The sequence below is a fragment of the Corvus brachyrhynchos genome, unplaced genomic scaffold, assembly GCF_000691975.1.
Source record: "Corvus brachyrhynchos isolate BGI_N302 unplaced genomic scaffold, ASM69197v1 scaffold175, whole genome shotgun sequence".
Taxonomy (NCBI): domain Eukaryota; kingdom Metazoa; phylum Chordata; class Aves; order Passeriformes; family Corvidae; genus Corvus; species Corvus brachyrhynchos.
The window spans coordinates 3,987,643-4,007,523 of NW_008238448.1; the positions used below are offsets into that span (position 1 = coordinate 3,987,643).

Here is a 19,881-nt window from a genome sequence, read left to right on the forward strand (position 1 = left end):
GGGGTGGGAGACGGTGTTAAATTGCCGGGAGGACTCGCTCAAACCACTCATGGTGAGGAAAGCAGTGAGGTTGCTGTGCCCTCTCTTCTGATGCACAAGCAATCTACGTGGCCATCCAGAGGTACAGGAAGAGCAAAAGGATGGGAATTGTTAAAGGTGAATTTCAAAGAAAAATAATATTTTGCAAAGTGGGAAAGAATATCAGATATTATTTTTTTGAAGAAAAAAAAGAGAGATGGAGGAGGCAGGAGAGGGCATTGCAAACTGTAGTTTTCTTTGTATATGGAGGCCCTGTCTGGGCCAGCAGGTGGGAGGATATGGTGCTGCCAGGAGGGGAGAGTTAAGGCTGAGCATCTGCAAAGGGAATGCTCTTTCATCTCTTTCTGTTTTCATCATGTGATATTTGACTTTGGGGTCTATATAAAGGAAATATTTCGGAAGATTCAGCCTGTCCCTTCTCAGGTTGTCAGTTAGCTAGTCACAACTTCCCACAGAGCCCGTGCTTCATTTCAGCACAAATGGGAGGCAGTCTACACTTGATATTCCCCAACTCTAGTAGCATATGTGTAAGGAACTTATTTTCGGTTTCAATATCTTCTATTGAAAATGAAGTTATAGTCAGAAACTTTAATGAGCAAACTTGCTTGGGAAAAATTAATTGTTCCCTGTGGATAAAGACTTGCAGATGCTTATAGCACTGGTAGAGAGGAAAGATCACCTTTTACAATGCGAAGACATAACTTATCCTATTCTCACTCACAGGAAGTTAGGCCCAGGGCATATTCTTCACGGACTCTCTTTTAAGACCATTTATATGAAAAACAAATGAAACAAAAGTTTGAAACATCTAAAACCACTTTCTATCTTCTAAAATTACCTTCCCCTTGTTTGAGAATGTCTTTTTTTAAACAATTATCACTGTGGAACTCCCTTGGCATCCCATATACTTGCCATTGCCCTGAGATTAGCAGGGCCCTCTGGAGCTGTTTTTCACTACTAGTGCTAATACCCTCAGAATAGTGGAAAGGGAGAAAAAAAGGAGATTGAAGGTAAAGATTTGGATATTAATTTCCAAATAATAGAGTATGGGGTTTTATTGTTTTCCTTGCCATCAAGAATACGAGAGTTATAAAGAGATTCAGGCCTGTGTAAACTCTGCCCAGGGACAGCTGTGCAAATTGTCCATAAAGGGCAAAGTTTGAAGGGAATCTCCTTCTCCAAAAGGGCTTCTTTCCTTACAGATTTTGAATTCTAGCCATGGAATATGTGCACAGTTTTTAAAAAGTGCTTTATTTCATCAGAACTTATAAGCCTTTTTACCAAACCAATTGTCCATTCTGTCTTGATCCCACTCCTCATTCAAGATTTGATCAGGTTAATGTTAAAATGACACCATTTGTAAAGAGATTGTATGTGAGAGAGACTTGGGGTATTTTCATGCATCAGCCAGTCCAGAGTGTGTATTTGTCTCTGCTCTTGGAGATGGCTGCCAAATGATCTGATCTGCATTTTTCATGTTAAACTGTCTTTCAGGCATCTACCTTCAAAATACCTGGAGAGAGTGCAGATAATCAATTGGAGAATGGCAGAGATGTGGGACTTCCTCCCGCTGACAAAGCACTGCAGAAGAGGTACTCCTTTTATTTCCACATATTTGCATTTGTTTCTCTACATAAGCCAATTTTTCTGAGCTACTTTGGATGTCTTGGAAAATGTTCCTTTGTACTTAATATATTTTGGCTGCAGTACAGGTTTAATTTCTCTGGCATACATTTCTGCATTTTCTTGATAGAAATAACACCTTTGTCAATGAAACAGAGAAATCTGTAAAGCTTGGTGATTGACCAAGCATAAAACAGGCATTCCAGAAGAGGTTAGGGAAGGTAATGAATCAATGAGACTACTGCTTATTTAGAGTCAGACACAGGAAGAAACCAAGGAATGATTTTTTTTTTAATGTTTTTCACTCAAGGATTATTACAGAGCCTTAAACATACATTTTTAAAAAGCAGAATATCATGCCATCTTAGGTTAATTCTTCAGGCTTCATGGTGTGGCTAATCCAGAAAATAGGGAAAATACTGTGGGATGTTCCCCTTGTGACCTCTAAAGGTGAGCTGGACCCCAGAACTTGGCACCAGACTCCCATCACTTCAGAATATCCATACTGAGAAATAAAACCCTCCTTCTTTAAAAATGCAGCTAAATTGTCCTGCTGATCATCAGGCCAAGTATATGGTTTAATCAAGAAATCTGTAAAAATCAGCTGAAAACCATGTATACTTCTTCATGATTAAAATGCTTGAGACAATAACAGTAAGTGACACTATGTAACAGCAATTACACATTATTGCTTAGATCTCCTGCTAATGTAATTTCAAATAACTATGTTTGAGGCCATGTTTCACTAAGTCACTCTGTAAAGATTTCAAGTAAGAGAGATCAATTTTAATTAAGCACATGTTTTAGAGATCATATAAAAGTGGAAAGAAAAAATACTTTTCTTTTACTAGAGAGTTATTGAATATATTGTAGAAGATTAATGTTCTGAATTCATTAATTAGTCTTTTTTTCTGATGTTAAAGAATTTGGAATTGAAAAAGATCAGGAAAAAGCTAATTGTTGTCTGTGAAAAATTATCAGAGTAAAAAAAATAAAATATATATATTAAATTCAGATACAGAAAAAAAGCTACATACTGTTCCAGCAAGTGTCTTTATGTGAAATAATTTGCTGTCTAAACTTTCTAATATAAAATAGTTTAACTAAACTATACTTTGAGTAGACAGCAAAATATTCAGATGGCAAAACAATACTTTCTTTTAGAATGACTCAGCAGTTCAGTGTAACTCTGAGTTTGATTGTGTATAATTTTCTATCTGCTATAGTCATTCCTTCAAACAAATCAATTCTTCTTTTCCTGGCTATAGAATATGGCTACAAAAAAATGACTGAGAAGAAAAAAATGGTATTTCCAATGTGTAAAAGCACATTTTCAAAGAAAGAAAAAAACAAAACCCCAACAGGACCCATGAACTGGCCGCTGACAGCATACGGAGAGCAGCAGATTGAGCACCTACCTCTTTCTTACAGCCCCTGTGCTTGATTGCTTCATTACCTGTCTGCCACTGGCAATGGAGCATCCCAGGTTTCTTGCTCTGTGGATTTACTAACGACAAGGTATTTCAATGGGCTTGCAATGGCTTGTAAGTGGATCAGGTGGAGCAAGTCTTCCAGCATGTGAACACCAGCAGCAAAGCCTGCCCTGGCCTTGTCTTCCCTTCTCACCTGAGGTGTCTCAGGCCAGCCTACCAAAAGTACCCTGCAAAGCTCAGCTCTTGCCTTTGCTTTCTGGATCCCATTTGTGACCATAGGTCTTTGTGGGTGATAGTTAAAGTGTAGTGCAGGGTCCTTACTTATGGAAGGAGAACCCTTCACCCGTTGTTTCTGCATTGTTACGAAATTTGGAATTAGTGAATATCAAGAGAAAGGCAACTTTTAATATAAGGAAGTTGCAATAATGAAAAAAACCCTCAGTGGTATGCAAGGTTAATGCACTTCCTCCAGAAAGAAGTGAAAGAGCAATTTAGGTGCACTTTGGTTCATCAGGTTTTAGTTGCTGCTGTAATCATTTGACATTATATATGTGACCACCCTGAACAGCCTGGTCACTAAGGGTCACTGGGTTAAAGCAATTTTTTCTATCATGTTTTGAGGAAGCTGTGTTTATTTTATTGTTCATAGTTACACTCCTGTTGCTATATTTTGGCTTAAAATTTATCATATCTTTTCTCAGATGATTAAAAGCAGAGATACTGTATGCAATGACTGGCCAAATTTGCCTCTTCACTATAAATAATCACTGTAGGAAAATTAAGGTGCAAAACCATGCCTGCTGTAATTGTTGCATACTTATTAGCAGCTTTCCCTTTCCAGATTCTCTGGGTACTTGTTGCCCATGATAATGTGAATACTTAAGGCGAAAGTGTAATTAGCGACTGTGTAGTTCATTCAGTAAACATTTCTGAGCTGTTTGATGTGACTGAACTGAGCGTCACATATAATTTTACACTTTTATCCTTCCAGGCAACTGACAGGTCTCTAATCTCAGCCTCAGAGCTTTCACTCTGCTTGAACTTTGCTTCATAGAGGTCATTTTCCAACCACCTGGGAGCAGGAGCCACGTCCATTAAATCCCACAGAGTCGATAGATACGATAATAGCTTTAGGCACATTTTCTTAGAACTCAGGGGGAAAAGACAATTTCAATAAATGTAAAGCTATACTATCTACAATCCACAGAATATGTAAGCAAATCTCATAGGAGCACATATTTCTTTTACCGCCTGGCAAGAATATATCTTTAATAATAAGATATATTTGTTTATTTTCACTATCAACACTTGATAAGGCTGAAAAGTGACACAAGATACTTTAAGAAGACAATAAAGAGGAGGAGAATGCACAAGGTGAAATGACCAATAACACATTCTCTCAGGTTTGGATATTGCAGACTATTAAATAGTCTAATGCATATTCCTCCCTTCAAGGGCAGATGGTAATAGGGTGTGTGCATGGTGATCTGACCATCATATTGCAAATAGGAAGCCAAGTGTTAGCTCAACATACAAACTATTGATAGGAGAAAAGCAGAGACCAAGCATCTATAAATACATGCTATTAGCATGCCAAGTAGGCTTGTACACATAATGGTTTGATATATTTTACATTTTATAGATCACAGCTCATCAAAATAAACTTGCAGGTTGTATCTGTCAGATAATTAACAGACAGTTACTCTGTAGCAGATGTCTGAGATAAGTAGGAAGGACAGTTTTTCCCCTGACATGGCATCAAAGGAGAAACAATTAATATTAGAATAAAATAATGTGAGTTATCTCAGTTTGATCATAGCTGCCTATCATAAAACCTCCCTCCACAATAAAACAAACAATCCCTGCTTGACTGTCAAACTCTCAAAATGAGATTGAAAATAAACTTTCCAGTTCTTTCAACATTTTTGCTATCACCTTTGATTTTTTTTCCTTGATATATTTGTGGTACAAAGGAATAAATCTTGAAAGTAAAGTATCCCCTCCAGCAAAATATTTTACACCATTTGCCTTGGAGAATTCACTGCAGGGAAGAGAAAAGGAACGAAAAAAAAAAAGCCCTGCGGAGTAGCTGGAACAGCTTCAAATTCAATAGCCTATGAGATTTTCCTTTAAATGATCCTTCTAAATATAACAGTTCAATAGATCAGTGGTCAATGTGAATGTTATCTGCAAGCTGGAGCTATTCATTTCTGCTACACTGTTCCAATGCCAAATGTTAGCCTGATGTTTTATAAGCCAGCACACTCACACATACACTTACACGAACATTAGGCAAAAACATCTGAGCAAATGGGGCTGGTGCTCCCATATTAAAAGGAAAAAAATGGCTGCTAGATCACAATACAGGATTTTTATTTTTTTTATTTTTGTCTTTAAAAGGTTCTTTGAGGAATGGTCAACCTGAACAGAGGAATGTTTCTGATAGTGAGTGAGAATTTGTACAGCTTCTTGACAAAGGTGAGAGAAACAGAAAATAATTCTATAGAATAATTTTATTCCATTCAAAACTCATAGTCAGATATGGCAACTGCATTTAGTGTCTGTACAGTAGCACAAGGTTGAAAGCTTTCAAAAAAAATTTGGAAATGGAAAATGTATTAGGCTCTGGGAGAAGAATGTGAGCTAGGAGCTGCCCCCTGCTTTAGTGGCTGCTCTGGCAGAGGCAGTGCTGCAAAAAGCTTTGCTCTGGTCCAGGCTCCCAGGGTTGGGCTGGGGGTGATGCAGGACCTGCAGGGGGACTGCAACCCAACATGCAGCATGGACCCCCAGGAGCTCCTGGGGGCAGAAAAGGGAGGTGAGCTCCCTTCCTTTTTCTGAGAAGTGTTGGGCTTGGGGGAGGACGTAGGAGACAGCATTTGCTAGACTGGCATCCCTGCCCCCATTTATCCAGTTATTTTGGAAAGTAGCAGCCTGCAAGTGTTACAGCATCTGCAAATGATACAAAGAAAGTGTAATTAGCGACTGTGTAGTTCATTCAGTAAACATTTCTGAGCTGTTTGATGTGACTGAACTGAGCGTCACATATAATTTTACACTTTTATCCTTCCAGGCAACTGACAGGTCTCTAATCTCAGCCTCAGAGCTTTCACTCTGCTTGAACTTTGCTTCATAGAGGTCATTTTCCAACCACCTGGGAGCAGGAGCCACGTCCATTAAATCCCACAGAGTCGATAGATACGATAATAGCTTTAGGCACATTTTCTTAGAACTCAGGGGGAAAAGACAATTTCAATAAATGTAAAGCTATACTATCTACAATCCACAGAATATGTAAGCAAATCTCATAGGAGCACATATTTCTTTTACCGCCTGGCAAGAATATATCTTTAATAATAAGATATATTTGTTTATTTTCACTATCAACACTTGATAAGGCTGAAAAGTGACACAAGATACTTTAAGAAGACAATAAAGAGGAGGAGAATGCACAAGGTGAAATGACCAATAACACATTCTCTCAGGTTTGGATATTGCAGACTATTAAATAGTCTAATGCATATTCCTCCCTTCAAGGGCAGATGGTAATAGGGTGTGTGCATGGTGATCTGACCATCATATTGCAAATAGGAAGCCAAGTGTTAGCTCAACATACAAACTATTGATAGGAGAAAAGCAGAGACCAAGCATCTATAAATACATGCTATTAGCATGCCAAGTAGGCTTGTACACATAATGGTTTGATATATTTTACATTTTATAGATCACAGCTCATCAAAATAAACTTGCAGGTTGTATCTGTCAGATAATTAACAGACAGTTACTCTGTAGCAGATGTCTGAGATAAGTAGGAAGGACAGTTTTTCCCCTGACATGGCATCAAAGGAGAAACAATTAATATTAGAATAAAATAATGTGAGTTATCTCAGTTTGATCATAGCTGCCTATCATAAAACCTCCCTCCACAATAAAACAAACAATCCCTGCTTGACTGTCAAACTCTCAAAATGAGATTGAAAATAAACTTTCCAGTTCTTTCAACATTTTTGCTATCACCTTTGATTTTTTTTCCTTGATATATTTGTGGTACAAAGGAATAAATCTTGAAAGTAAAGTATCCCCTCCAGCAAAATATTTTACACCATTTGCCTTGGAGAATTCACTGCAGGGAAGAGAAAAGGAACGAAAAAAAAAAAGCCCTGCGGAGTAGCTGGAACAGCTTCAAATTCAATAGCCTATGAGATTTTCCTTTAAATGATCCTTCTAAATATAACAGTTCAATAGATCAGTGGTCAATGTGAATGTTATCTGCAAGCTGGAGCTATTCATTTCTGCTACACTGTTCCAATGCCAAATGTTAGCCTGATGTTTTATAAGCCAGCACACTCACACATACACTTACACGAACATTAGGCAAAAACATCTGAGCAAATGGGGCTGGTGCTCCCATATTAAAAGGAAAAAAATGGCTGCTAGATCACAATACAGGATTTTTATTTTTTTTATTTTTGTCTTTAAAAGGTTCTTTGAGGAATGGTCAACCTGAACAGAGGAATGTTTCTGATAGTGAGTGAGAATTTGTACAGCTTCTTGACAAAGGTGAGAGAAACAGAAAATAATTCTATAGAATAATTTTATTCCATTCAAAACTCATAGTCAGATATGGCAACTGCATTTAGTGTCTGTACAGTAGCACAAGGTTGAAAGCTTTCAAAAAAAATTTGGAAATGGAAAATGTATTAGGCTCTGGGAGAAGAATGTGAGCTAGGAGCTGCCCCCTGCTTTAGTGGCTGCTCTGGCAGAGGCAGTGCTGCAAAAAGCTTTGCTCTGGTCCAGGCTCCCAGGGTTGGGCTGGGGGTGATGCAGGACCTGCAGGGGGACTGCAACCCAACATGCAGCATGGACCCCCAGGAGCTCCTGGGGGCAGAAAAGGGAGGTGAGCTCCCTTCCTTTTTCTGAGAAGTGTTGGGCTTGGGGGAGGACGTAGGAGACAGCATTTGCTAGACTGGCATCCCTGCCCCCATTTATCCAGTTATTTTGGAAAGTAGCAGCCTGCAAGTGTTACAGCATCTGCAAATGATACAGATAACAGAGATGACTCACCTGCCTCATCATATTTTCCCACTGTTGATGTGTAGGCTGTGAGCCACTGCCCTGCTAGGTCCTGGTTTAAAACACACTTAAAATACTTGGCCTTCCTTATTTCTGCTCACCACTCTGAGCACCATTTTCTGGGCACAGTTCACATTCCCTCGGAAGAGTTATATAAGATCTCTCTTTGTCTTAAGATTAGCTTGTCCTTGCAAGTTCATCTGTGGCTGTCCAGTAACTGGAGGCCACTGGGAGTTGTGACGTGTTTCAGATTTGGTCAAAACATGAAAAGTCTGAACACAGCAGTCAGTGTGCACAGCCTGACATCTCACCAGGTTACTTTGCACTTTCAGATGCATCACATGGGAATCCACAGAAGCAGGTATCCAGTTTTTATCTTGTAAACACCACAAAGTGACATTCTTAGTTTCTCCAAAATTTCTAAGCAAAAAAAGTCAATTGTGCCCTCCAGAGATTCACTGGGTTGCAGTTATCTGAGTGCAAGGTCCTAACCTGTTGAGTGAGTCATGTGCTAGAAATTGGTATTTCCTTGGGGAATCAAGGCTGGACAGCTAGGTCTGGGGTATGATTTGGCTCTACAGTTACTTTATGTGTTTCAGTGGTGGTGCAAGGGCCCAGAGAAAACTTCTGGGACAAAACATCAGAGAAACACTATGGATGGAGGGAAAATACTGTCAAAGAAACTAATTAAGGAGAGGAAAAGAGCTCAAAAGGTTTGCTCCCTGTTGTACTGAAGCTGGTTATTCTGTTTCGAATCACGAGTGCTGAGCTGATTTTTCTATTACAATATTTGTGGTTGCAGTCAGGCCAGAAGTGCATATTCACACTCAGAGGACTTTATTCTTGTCTTTATTTCTGTCTTTTGTTTGACAATTTTATTTAAGCAAGCTGCCACCTCTACTTCATTACTCTGGGTCTGTTTCCTTCTATTCAAGCTTGTACCTTGGCCAATCTTCTTGCCATTTTCTCTTACATGTTTTGTCCTCACCTCTTGTTCAAAGATTTATAACTTGTATTTCCTCTTGCCACTGCCTCCTGTTTCAGTCATTATAAGCAAGTCAGGTTAGTCTAACTTTCCAATAGCAGCCTGTCAGTCAGTTTTATTCATCCCACCCACCTCTGACCAGCTTTTCTCACCAAAGGTCCTCTCACCCAAGCTATGTCTACACCTAGAAAATAATATTCTTCCTGATGTTATAAGCTCAGGTGTTTCCTATGCTTGTTCACTTACTGTCTTAGATCAAGTTTTCTTCATCTGGTGGTTTGATGGCCTTTTCTAGCTACATGTCTCTGTCTTCTATGTGTCCAAACCTTGGCAGCACTGCCCTAGAAAGGACTTCACCTTACACACCACGTTTTGATGTGCTGTATGGAATACTGCAAGTAGTCAAAAGCTGATTTTTTCAAGCTTGTTATTTACTTAAGCAATTCTTATGTCTGGGAAACCAAGTGAGGAGTGATTTATTTATTAATATCACTTTGCTGATACATGTCCAGAATTAATTCTTCTCACAATATATCTCATGTACAAATAATAAATATAACTGAAAAATAACAGATTTACTATTTTTATGATCAGTTTATGTGCCATGTGATTCTAATAAGAAGAACCCATGCTGGAAAAGAAGCCCTGAAATTTTATTATGTCTGTACTCTAATCCTAATCCTCCAATGCAGAGCAAAATCCATCTGTGCCAGAAAATATCATGTGGAAACCAGAGACCTTTCAGTTTTTACTGCTGCTGTCCCAAATGGAGGTATATATATGAACACTGCTGAGCTCAGAATTACGGTCCATGACCAGAAGTGACATATGCAGTGCCAGAAGACCTTACTCATTATAAAGACAGGTTCGATACGTTTATGCTTTACTTGAACGTACGGCTGATGATGGCTCCCAAGGATTGTACTGGCACACAGCGATGGCTGGGAAGAAAACCTCTCCTTTACTTTTGCCAAATTTCCCTAGCAGAGAAACAGTGAAGAAGGATGCTTTGTTGGTCCTGTGATGCTCATCATTGCTCCCAGGCATTTTTCGTTTACAGGGCCCACTGCCTTTCTGTTAACTTGCTCTTGTGAACTGGTACAAAAAGGTATCTTTATAGCTTGGAGTTGGAGAGAAAAGTTTCCTTTTCAGAGCTTTAACATGCTTAAAAGAGTAAAGTAGGGTAATTATTTCTGTAGCAAAATTTAACAGCTCTTTTGGACTAACCCTCTAACACAAGTTTCTAAACAGTAATTTACTTAATAGAGTATATTGATGGTCTAAGAGAGCTTGTTTCCAAAATATGTTTTTAAAAAATCCTTTTTTAATATGAAACCACAAATAAAACCAAAGCATTAGATGCAATTGGTGAATTCACTGCATTATCAAATTCTACTCCATTTTAAGTTGGTCAGCTCCTTGAAATGCTCTAAGATATGTTTTTATATCTGCAAATCTAAAATGATCTCTGGGAAAAGCACTTTCTTTCTTAAAAGGTAGACAGAGAAAAGGAGTTGAAAAATGTAAAAATGGCTTCTACAGTGTAAAAGCTGAGAGAAAAAGCTACAAATGGGATCAATCTGCCTTGCTCTTGCTGCCTTAATCCAGCACCTCAAGAATCAATGTCTCAAGTCAATCCTTCCAGATGAGGTGGTGATTGAGTTCCAGTCACTTGAAATGGCAGGAAGGGGGTTGCTTTTGAAAATAAAGAGCCAATCTCCTCAGAAGAGTAACTTTATCTTATGTAAAATGCTAAAAGAGCCATTTCTGTCATGGGAGAATGTGGAGGGCTGAGTATCTGCAGTAGGGGATGGAGCTCAGCATCACCACCTCCTCAGCCAAATCTTACTGCCTTTATTCATAATAAATTGTTGATGATTTCATGAGAGACTAAAAGGCATAGTTGAGCCATGTGTCTCTGTTTTCCATCCTGTAACTTCTGGTTCATCTCACTCTCTCACAAAGGAAATATTACAAAATACTAATTTTTAGAGATGTGGTGTTGGGGATGTTGGTAAGGTTGTTCACCCAGTAGGAAAGAAAGACAATAAATGTCAGGAAAAGAACAGAAATCTATCTGGTTCACTTACTTCTAAAATAACCATGTCAGGGATTTAAGAAGTGGGAACACTTCTTCCTGATTAATTAAACATTGTCTTTCTGGCCATAAACAGCCATACATTGCTGGTAAACAACCCTTCAAAAGGTATGTGATCATCCTGCAGTTTTTCCTTTTCTGCAGGTTGTGCAGATCCATCTTGGGCTAGAGTATATTCCCCAGGGCCCATGGACTGTGACTATCATGTGAAAAATATTGGCATCTACAGTGAAGTTACTGAGGCCACAGAAATGTTCTGCTACAGTGCCTATCTGTTAGCACTTCTGCAAGAAAAGCTGCATATTTAGTAATGGAACAAAACTGAGGTTTTGTTGAATCTTTTTGATCTCTCAAAAACAAGAGTAGGTGGGCCAGGCCTGCAGTGGAGAATGAATCATTAGAATTGTATTTCATCTGGAGAATAACCTTCTGGTATCATCATAGAAAGATCAGAGTGATGCCAACCCAGTATTGAGACGTTGAAAGGTGTACTCTCTGGGGAAAAGGTGGATAGATGGGGTGTGTGTGTAGAGACTACACAAAAGAGTTGGGGTTTACTATTTAACACTAATAGATTGTGCTAAATATGCTAGAAAGGTAATCTTTATGCTGGCAAAATGCAGAGCCATTTTAGCACCATGCCTCTCCTCAGCTAGTATGTCCTGCCATCCCAGCAGACCAAAAGAGGCCAAACACGGAATACTGGGATGCCAGGAAGGTTACCTTTTTGTGCTGCTCTCCCCTGCTGACAAGGAAGATTCTCAGCTGTCACAGTTCCACTGCTGTTAGCAATTATCTGCAAAGTGCAATAGCCAGTTGCTTCCTTCCTTTCCGCTTGTGATTTGGGGTAAAAGAGTTAAGTCTATTCCCTGTCCTTAGCTGTACATATCTTCCTGTGTGGACAAGGTAGCTCAAAGCTCAGCATGGCTGAAGAAACCTTTGGATGTCTGTATGAGGCTCCACAGAGAAATTTCTTTCATTAGCATGCCTGAAAATAAAACAAAGGAAATCCATTCAGAGCTTTCCCCAATCCTGCTCAAAGAGCACAAAGCCTTCAAAAACCCCTATGGTAGAAAAAATGTTATGGTGGTTGCCAAGTCATGCACTAAGAAGTTAGTAAATATTAAAATGGAGTCTTCTTTAATAATGCAGTTCTTTCATGCATGTAACTTGGGACTTAACTTTCAACTGAATAAGCAATTGAGAATGCAAAATGTTATTTTAATCGTTATCTCATTAGAGTAATAATGTGCTCAAGAACTTTTCATCATGCAATGTACGGAATATATTCCACTTTGGGACACAAGGAAAATGTGACAAGGAGAATGTTGGCCAGAGGTCCCTCAGTTCAGGCAGAAATTTTCTCAGTGCTTTAAAGCTGTCTGGTGTTAGAGCAATGTCCACTCCAGAAAATACAGTAAAAAGGAGTAAATTAGGAAAACTGTTTTTCAGGGCAAGGTTTGAATGTTTTTCAGTGTTTGCTTAATAATATATAATGCTTTATTACCATTCTGTAATATTTCTGTATGATGTCAATCAAGTGCCCAAACAGTTACCTTGTGTTATTCTAGACAGCCCAACTGGAGTGATTGATGTGAGGCTGGTACATATGACCCAGGATGGATTGGAGGTCTGAGCCCTTCTTCAATAACTGGGTGAAAGGGATATCCCAGGTAGCCCAAGTGACACTCAATATCTGTGTTTGTGCTTCTCGTAGTTACTTTGATGATTACTGTTTTGGTTCAGGAAAGGAGTATGTGAATGGAAAAGTTACTATGAGTTTATTTACTTTTTTTAATTTGAGGAGAACAGTTAATTATGGCATTGAGTTTTCATGATGAAAGGACTGACTTTATCAGTCTGAATACACCTAGAGGTCTTAAACCAAGCCCTTAAATATGGACTGCTCTTACTCACTGCAAACAAGATTGACACAATGTCTTCATCTTCCTTTGTTTGCCCTCATGTAATCCAAGCTGAGGTTTCAAGAGCAATCAATTTGGTAACTTGTACATAAATACACACTGTACCCATCAAACCGTCCCCACAGACCAATGACAGACCAGTCATCATGGCAGAATAAATTAGTTTATATTTATACTCACTTTGCCTTGCTCTTGGGTTTGGCGGTCCATGGACAGACAACATTAAAATTTTTTGTTCACTTTATAAATGTGATAATTGATGCCAACATGGACAGCATACCATTAGGAAGTGGGGTTTTTTACAGTTACTAGGAGGTGCTGAAAGGCATATTTGACTTTAATGTTGTAAGCTTGGTAGCCATAAGTTTTAACTCACTTTCAAACCTAGACAAAGATATTTCAGGCTTTCATGGATGTTAGGACAATTCCAAACTACACAAAATATTGGAAAACAGGGTGGGACAGGAGGATGATTTCCCACTATACTAACAGAACTGAGGAAATAATTTCATTTTTCTGTTCAGAAACCTATATTTTCACATGTATTTCTGTGCTAAGTTTCTGTTTGCTCACAAGCAAAGAGCTTAACATGGTTCAAATTAAACCCAACACATTTAAATGAGTCACAGAACACTTCCCGTGGATTTATTTGGCTCTGAGTCAGGGTTCAGATCAATTTTACCAGCAGCAGGCAACATTGGGAAGAACACATCCTTTGAGAACTGGAAAACATTGATTTATTTTACATGTCCAATTAGTTCCATAAATTTAGCAATTGTGTTCAGGTATGTAACACAGCACTCCTCCTTTCATAGCTGAGGAACCTGTAAAATCTTGTAAGAACAGGACCTCCATGTGAAAAAACTGGCCTTATTGGAAGTGATTAAAAGCCAGTGGAAAGATTCCCATTGATGTTCAGGCAAGCTTGTCACAAAGGATCACATACTTATCTTTCAAAAAAATGAATCTTTGGGGTTTGTTTTGGTTAAGTAGTTTTGGTTTTTAACTCCACAGAAACCTTTTTGTTGGTTTTCTAAGTCCGTTCATTTAAAATGAAGCTGTGACTTGATTCTGTCTCATAAAGTTGCTGGAAAACATCAACATCAAACAATTAACACTGTAACAAGTGGTGTAAAAATGTACTGCACCTTAAATATTCGGTTTTCCCTTTGGGGACAACTTGTGTTTCTTTGTCAGTGTAAAAATATTCCCCCAGGTGCAGATGAAGCCACTGAGCCTCCTGCTCGTGAGGGTGAAGGTTGCCAAGCACAAGCAATTAGCGGCGCGGCGCTCGTGCGACTGCCAGCCCCAGCCCTGGCTGATTGCCCAGAGCTCCAGTGCTGCTCACAATGCAAATTGTATCTGGTCCCCCGGTAATCGGGATCAGCGCTGCCTCGTCCATCCACTCGCTGCTCATGGCCCCTCCACACTGCGATAATGGTTTTGGGGGGCAATCAGGGAAGGTGCCTTCTTGACTCATCTCTCATAATAGATTGTCCTCCTCAGGCAAAATTGAATAACCCCCGACATGGCCCGAAGGCAAGCAGCACGAATTCAATAAGTCTGCAGGGTCAATGTCCTCTCATTTTTGGCAAGCAAGTAATTATTCTGCACTAACATTCAGTAATAGGAGCAGGAAGCTGCTGGAGACACCTTCCTCCATACCCAGAATAGCCACCTTAATAGGATATTCCTCTACTAAGTAATTCTGCCTCATTCCAATGCCTCTTGCCTTCAGGTTTGCTTTTCATGCACATTTCATGTACAAATTCTGCAGAGGCATTTTACCAACAGCATCTGTGGGAAAGTTTAACAATTTCACTGTCTGTTGTTTAATATTTTCCACTTTTATGTGTTACAGTTGTGCTGTCTATTTGCTTTTACTGATTTGTGAAAGATTTATTATAAACCAAATACAGCTGTTCTCTCCTTTCATAAACTGAAACTATTTTGGCAAAACCTATTTTCCACTATGAAAATAAATTTGAAATTGCTTCCCTCACCCAGCTTTCCGAGCATGAGCATCCAGTTGTTATTTAGTGGTGCAGAATAGGTGCCAGGGTGGTTGTAAACTCACTTAAGGGAAAGAAAATGCCTATGTTTTGAAAATAAACAGCAGAAATGCTTTTTTTCTCCTTCCATCCCCTTCCTTTTCCAGGGGATTTAATGTTACTATCAGGAGATCTCAAGAGTTATGAATTTGAATATAAAAACTTTGTCAGATTCAAACCATTTTTGCACTCTGATTTTGAATTTATTGAGGATTTTATGCATTTTATTTACATACTTAACCTTTACCTTAAACTATATTATTATGAACCTTCTAATATAATTCGGTATTTTTTCCATGGCTTAAAATAGCCTTCTGCTTACTCTGAAAGGGCACACATTTCATTGGATCAATTTCCACTGACAAAATTTGGATCAGTACAGTATTTCCTGTCATTTTGGAAGGGAATACTAAGTTCTAAATTCTTCAAGAATATTTTTGGTATGGATTATAATGTCCTTTCCCCTTTCCTAAATTAGAAAAGTTAGGATGCTGCATTTTTTAGATGAAGCAAGAAATAGCATAGGAATCCTGCTAGTGCTGCTTCAGTCTGCATATTCTGGTATTTTTCTCTTGCTTTGTATTTTCTTGTTTTGTATTTTCCTCGATTTAAATGTGTCGACTCCATAGAAACTATTGCTTTACTCACTGGAAGAAACCTTTATCTCTTATCTCTTGAGAACAGTGAACATACATTAAATTAAGATCTTTGTATAATGGCAGAATAATCTCCTTCTATGACCAATTGATGATTGATTATTGTAGGGCTGTAGCTGCACATCACAGTCCTTTATGGCAAGCAGCGTTCATTCCCAACATAAGAAATTTGTTTTGGTCTGTACTGGTTCTATTTACTAGCTGGGACAATACTTGGGCTAATATTGTTCATGTTCATCTGTGAGCATTGATTTAAAGTGCAAGTATAAGAAAATCCTGTCCTAAAAATAGACCCAATTTTTGGTGAAATGCTTGTCATTATTGGTGCTGTTTACCATCTTGCACCAATAGTGATTGCTTTTCCTCTCCTCAGTGCTTTTAAAATGCCATTTGCAGCACAGATTCAATATGATTTAATTTTACCATTGGAATGTTCTTCCTACTGTGTTGACAGCCCCAAGTAATATCCATCTCCATTTGTTTGTTTGCCAGCTTGTCTCTCCATAACACATACTGCTTCAGCCTTTGGATCATTAAGGGCTTTAGGGATTTTTTTTCACTAGTACAAAGTTACCTTTCCTAGTGCTCTAGCCAAAGTACTCAAGATTCATGGTGCTTTTACTAAAGCTTACAAATGCACATACTTGGTCTGTGAAAAAGTTTCTTTGTGTGCATTACTTCATTGCAAAAGAGGAATGGTTTTCTAAAAGATCTGGATTATTGGGAACTGCAACAAAGGAGGGGTGTAATTCATGGAAATAAAATCATAGACTAATTCTGGACTACTATGATGGCTTTTAGATGCAGTTCCATGTGTGTGTCTTGGACCCCTCTGTAAAATGTAATAAAGAAGCCACCAATTTTCTTAGGCAGAGCAAACCACTGATTTTAATTTCTGCTCAAAAACTGTTGGCACAAGAAGCCATAAAGAAAGATATACACTTTCCTTAGTACAGAAGTGCTCTAAGAAAAACTGTCATCATTGTCTGTGGCCAGAAGCACTATTTTAAAAATGTGTCTTTATGTACCTTTTATGTTTTACCTTATGATGTAACTATACTCTAATCTGTGGCTTGTGATATCAATGAGATTATATCGATTTCTTCACCTTGTATAGAAATACTCCTTTTTTATGCATAACTTAACCACATGTATTTGTACACATAAAACTATGTATTTTCTTTTAAAGTGTATTTTGAAGCAAGGGAAAGCTGAAAAAGTTTGGGCAGTTGTAAAACATATGGATGCTAAACCCCAAGCTTATAAACAGACACTGAAATTACTGTTGCTTTCTTGGGTTTGTCTTCTGTCCTTTCTACAGCCCGATTAACTCATAAGTATATGTACTGTATTTTGCCTCAGGCTTCTCAAGGTATTTAGTTTTAAATCCATTTCAATATGACAGATAAAAATTAGGACCTGATCCTGTAAATCCTTTTTTGCTGGTCTTGTCTTTACGTGCCTGAATTTTCCCATTGATAAATGAATGCGTGTGCAGTGCTTTGAAATACCTGGATGGTTATTACTGACCTGAAGTGACTACTCATGTGTAGAAAGGTTGCAAGGTCAGCCTCTTATATTTTTTTTAAAAGAATTTAAGTTTGCACATGGTACAATGGGGTTTTTTTCACACATATTTTACATAGGCTCTGCTGAATAAAAAACTAAACTTCACACAGCCGGTGTGTTTTAGCTTTAGTCAGTGCATAAATATTACTGACAGTAGCAAAATGCTTCTTTTATTTGAATAGAGAATAAAGAAAGTAGGCTTATAAAAACTGTACTTTATCATTTGTTGGCATAAAGTTTCAAGCCTTCCTGTTCGCCTCTCCCAGCTGTCTCTCCTTATTTCTGCTTTTATTTAGTCCAAAATTCCTGCTGTTTCTTAAATGTGTGTTTGTACATCAAATATTAACGTCCTTTGAATTGTTTGGGTTTGCTTTTGTGTGCCATATTAATGCTACTGTAAAACATTCCAATTTTAAACCTAAAGGCAAGACATCATTCCAGAAATCTGTTAGTGAGCCTGAATTTTTTATTATTTAATATTTTAATCTTTTTCTAGCTTGCTTTTTCTCTCTCCCTTTTTGTTTGGTTGTTTTTTTTTTTTTAATACAGACAAGATTCCAAAAAACTCAAGAGAGGATCAAACTGCCCAAACTTCAAAACACATGCATTCAGATATGTGTACAAATTCCACAAGACTGGGTCATGAAAAATCTCTTATCATCTCCTCCGATGGACAGATACAAGGGACAAAAAAACCTGCAAGGTAAGCACCAGGGACAAAGGTGCCAGCAAAGCCAAAAGAGCCTCATACAAGTTAAGCAATTCAAAGCCAGGTTCTCATCTGTCTCTGTCCCTCTTGTGTGGGCGCAGAGGAGAGGTACAGAGACACGTCTGCATCACCAACTTCCTTGCTTAAGGGGATGTTGCTTAGGAGTGTAATATTATTTTCTGGCATAGATTTTTTTCTCACAGATGTATTTGGTAGTTACACAGATGGTTATTTCCCATTGATGTCAGAGATGAGGAGATGAAAGGCAATAAAATTGAGCTAGTTCTTCACTGAGACAGCATTCACCTTAAAGAAGCAATTGCTGAAAAATGTGTTTTCCTAAAGCTCTGCAAGAGGAAATCATACAAAAAAGAAGAAATATAAATATAAGAAGTAACACTATAGCATGCATCACAGCTAACTACCCAAACGATATTGGAAGATGGGGTAAGCATGACTGTAGGCCAAAGTCATCACTAGAGGACAACAATTTCCTGGCTTTGTATTATTGTTTCTGTCTGACATGCTGTGTGTCATCTGCATTTCTCCCTCTCATTTCCTATGACTGTTTCTTTTCCTTTCTGCTTTTAGCTCTTGCTTTTGTGTTTGGATTGGGGAGCAGGGGGGAGTGCAGGGGTTTTTTGAGGCTTTTTTTTTCTTTTGTGACCAGAATGACTCTAAGAAGGTATAAAATACCATCTTAAAACATGATTGTTTAATTTCATTTAACTTTGTTTCCAACACACGTACACTTTCTTGGTGTTGCTAGTGATTTTTTTGCATCATATCCCAGAAAACTGAAATGAAGTGAGCTTAGTATTAAAAACCTAAAACCTTTTTAGGTTCATCTATTACTGTTGTTCCTGTTCTTATGACTGTTTCTCGTTGTTTATTTTCACTACCATCATGAATCAGAGAGAAGTCATAGGTCAGGAACCTGTCTGACTAATTGCTGTACCAACAGAGAACAAAAGACAAGTCCCTGCAGTCAAGTGTTTCCAATACCCAAGTAGAGGTGTAAAATAGAGAAAATTCAAGGATAGCTTTATCTAGGCTCTCCAAAGAAAGCTGAGAAAAGGGATGAGAAAACTCCTGCCAAAGAGGACAACTAAAAGGAAAAATGAAGTGATAAAAAAAGAACCAGATGCAAAGGAGCCACAAAAACTAGAGGGTCAGAAGAATTGCTCAGGATCAGCTGAATCAAAAGCTGAACAATTGATGACATCTTGCTGAGCCCAAGGTCAGGCTGAAAAACATTGACAGTTTAAACGCACAAGTTTCACCACATGTGTAGAACACCAGTTACCTGACCTTGTTTATGACTCTTCTAGAATATTCCTACATTGCCAAGCAGCCAAGCTGTGTGAACAGGTGATACTAAACTCCTCACTCTTGTGGCTCTTGTGAGTGGCTAAGGTGCATAGTGCAGGGCCCGTGCTAGGCGGTTCAAATCAAACTTAGTCACTTCTGTGATGTTCTCAGCTTGTTTCTGTGACTGTAATATCCTATGGCTTCCAACTGGGATGGTTAAAGAGGTCAAATAAAGGTAGCTGGTTGTAGTCTACAATAGCCACAAGAACTGATAAGAGTAGATAGAGTATTGTCTCCCCTATTTTATCTCAGTGATGAAATAGAAAACAATAATAACAAAATTAATTAAATGCCATGAAAAGTTATTATTTTATCAATATTTGTCATCCTCCCCACATTTCTGCCTTTTCAT

General features: G+C 38.4%; 3 long non-coding RNA genes across 7 annotated transcripts in view; 2 read left to right on the forward strand and 1 right to left on the reverse strand.

Annotated features, from left to right (window-relative positions):
• The window catches only part of LOC108447313, a 26,861-nt gene extending 23,417 nt beyond the window's left edge, over window positions 1-3,444 (reverse strand). For 2 of the 3 annotated variants that reach the window (XR_001862806.1, XR_001862805.1), the window contains exon 1: window positions 3,081-3,444. This is a non-coding gene — a long non-coding RNA (uncharacterized LOC108447313). The remainder of the gene's footprint in view (window positions 1-3,080) is intronic. The other variant, XR_001862807.1, reaches the window with a different exon arrangement.
• LOC108447314 overlaps window positions 1-5,573 on the forward strand; it is a 227,758-nt gene extending 222,185 nt beyond the window's left edge. Inside the window, exons 3-4 of the long non-coding RNA XR_001862808.1 lie at window positions 1,534-1,631; window positions 5,496-5,573. This is a non-coding gene — a long non-coding RNA (uncharacterized LOC108447314). The remainder of the gene's footprint in view (window positions 1-1,533; window positions 1,632-5,495) is intronic.
• Window positions 5,574-7,569: 1,996 nt separating this feature from the next.
• LOC108447301 overlaps window positions 7,570-19,881 on the forward strand; it is a 309,215-nt gene continuing 296,903 nt past the window's right edge. For all 3 annotated transcript variants that reach the window (XR_001862789.1, XR_001862788.1, XR_001862790.1), the window contains exons 1-2: window positions 7,570-7,652; window positions 17,999-18,152. This is a non-coding gene — a long non-coding RNA (uncharacterized LOC108447301). The remainder of the gene's footprint in view (window positions 7,653-17,998; window positions 18,153-19,881) is intronic.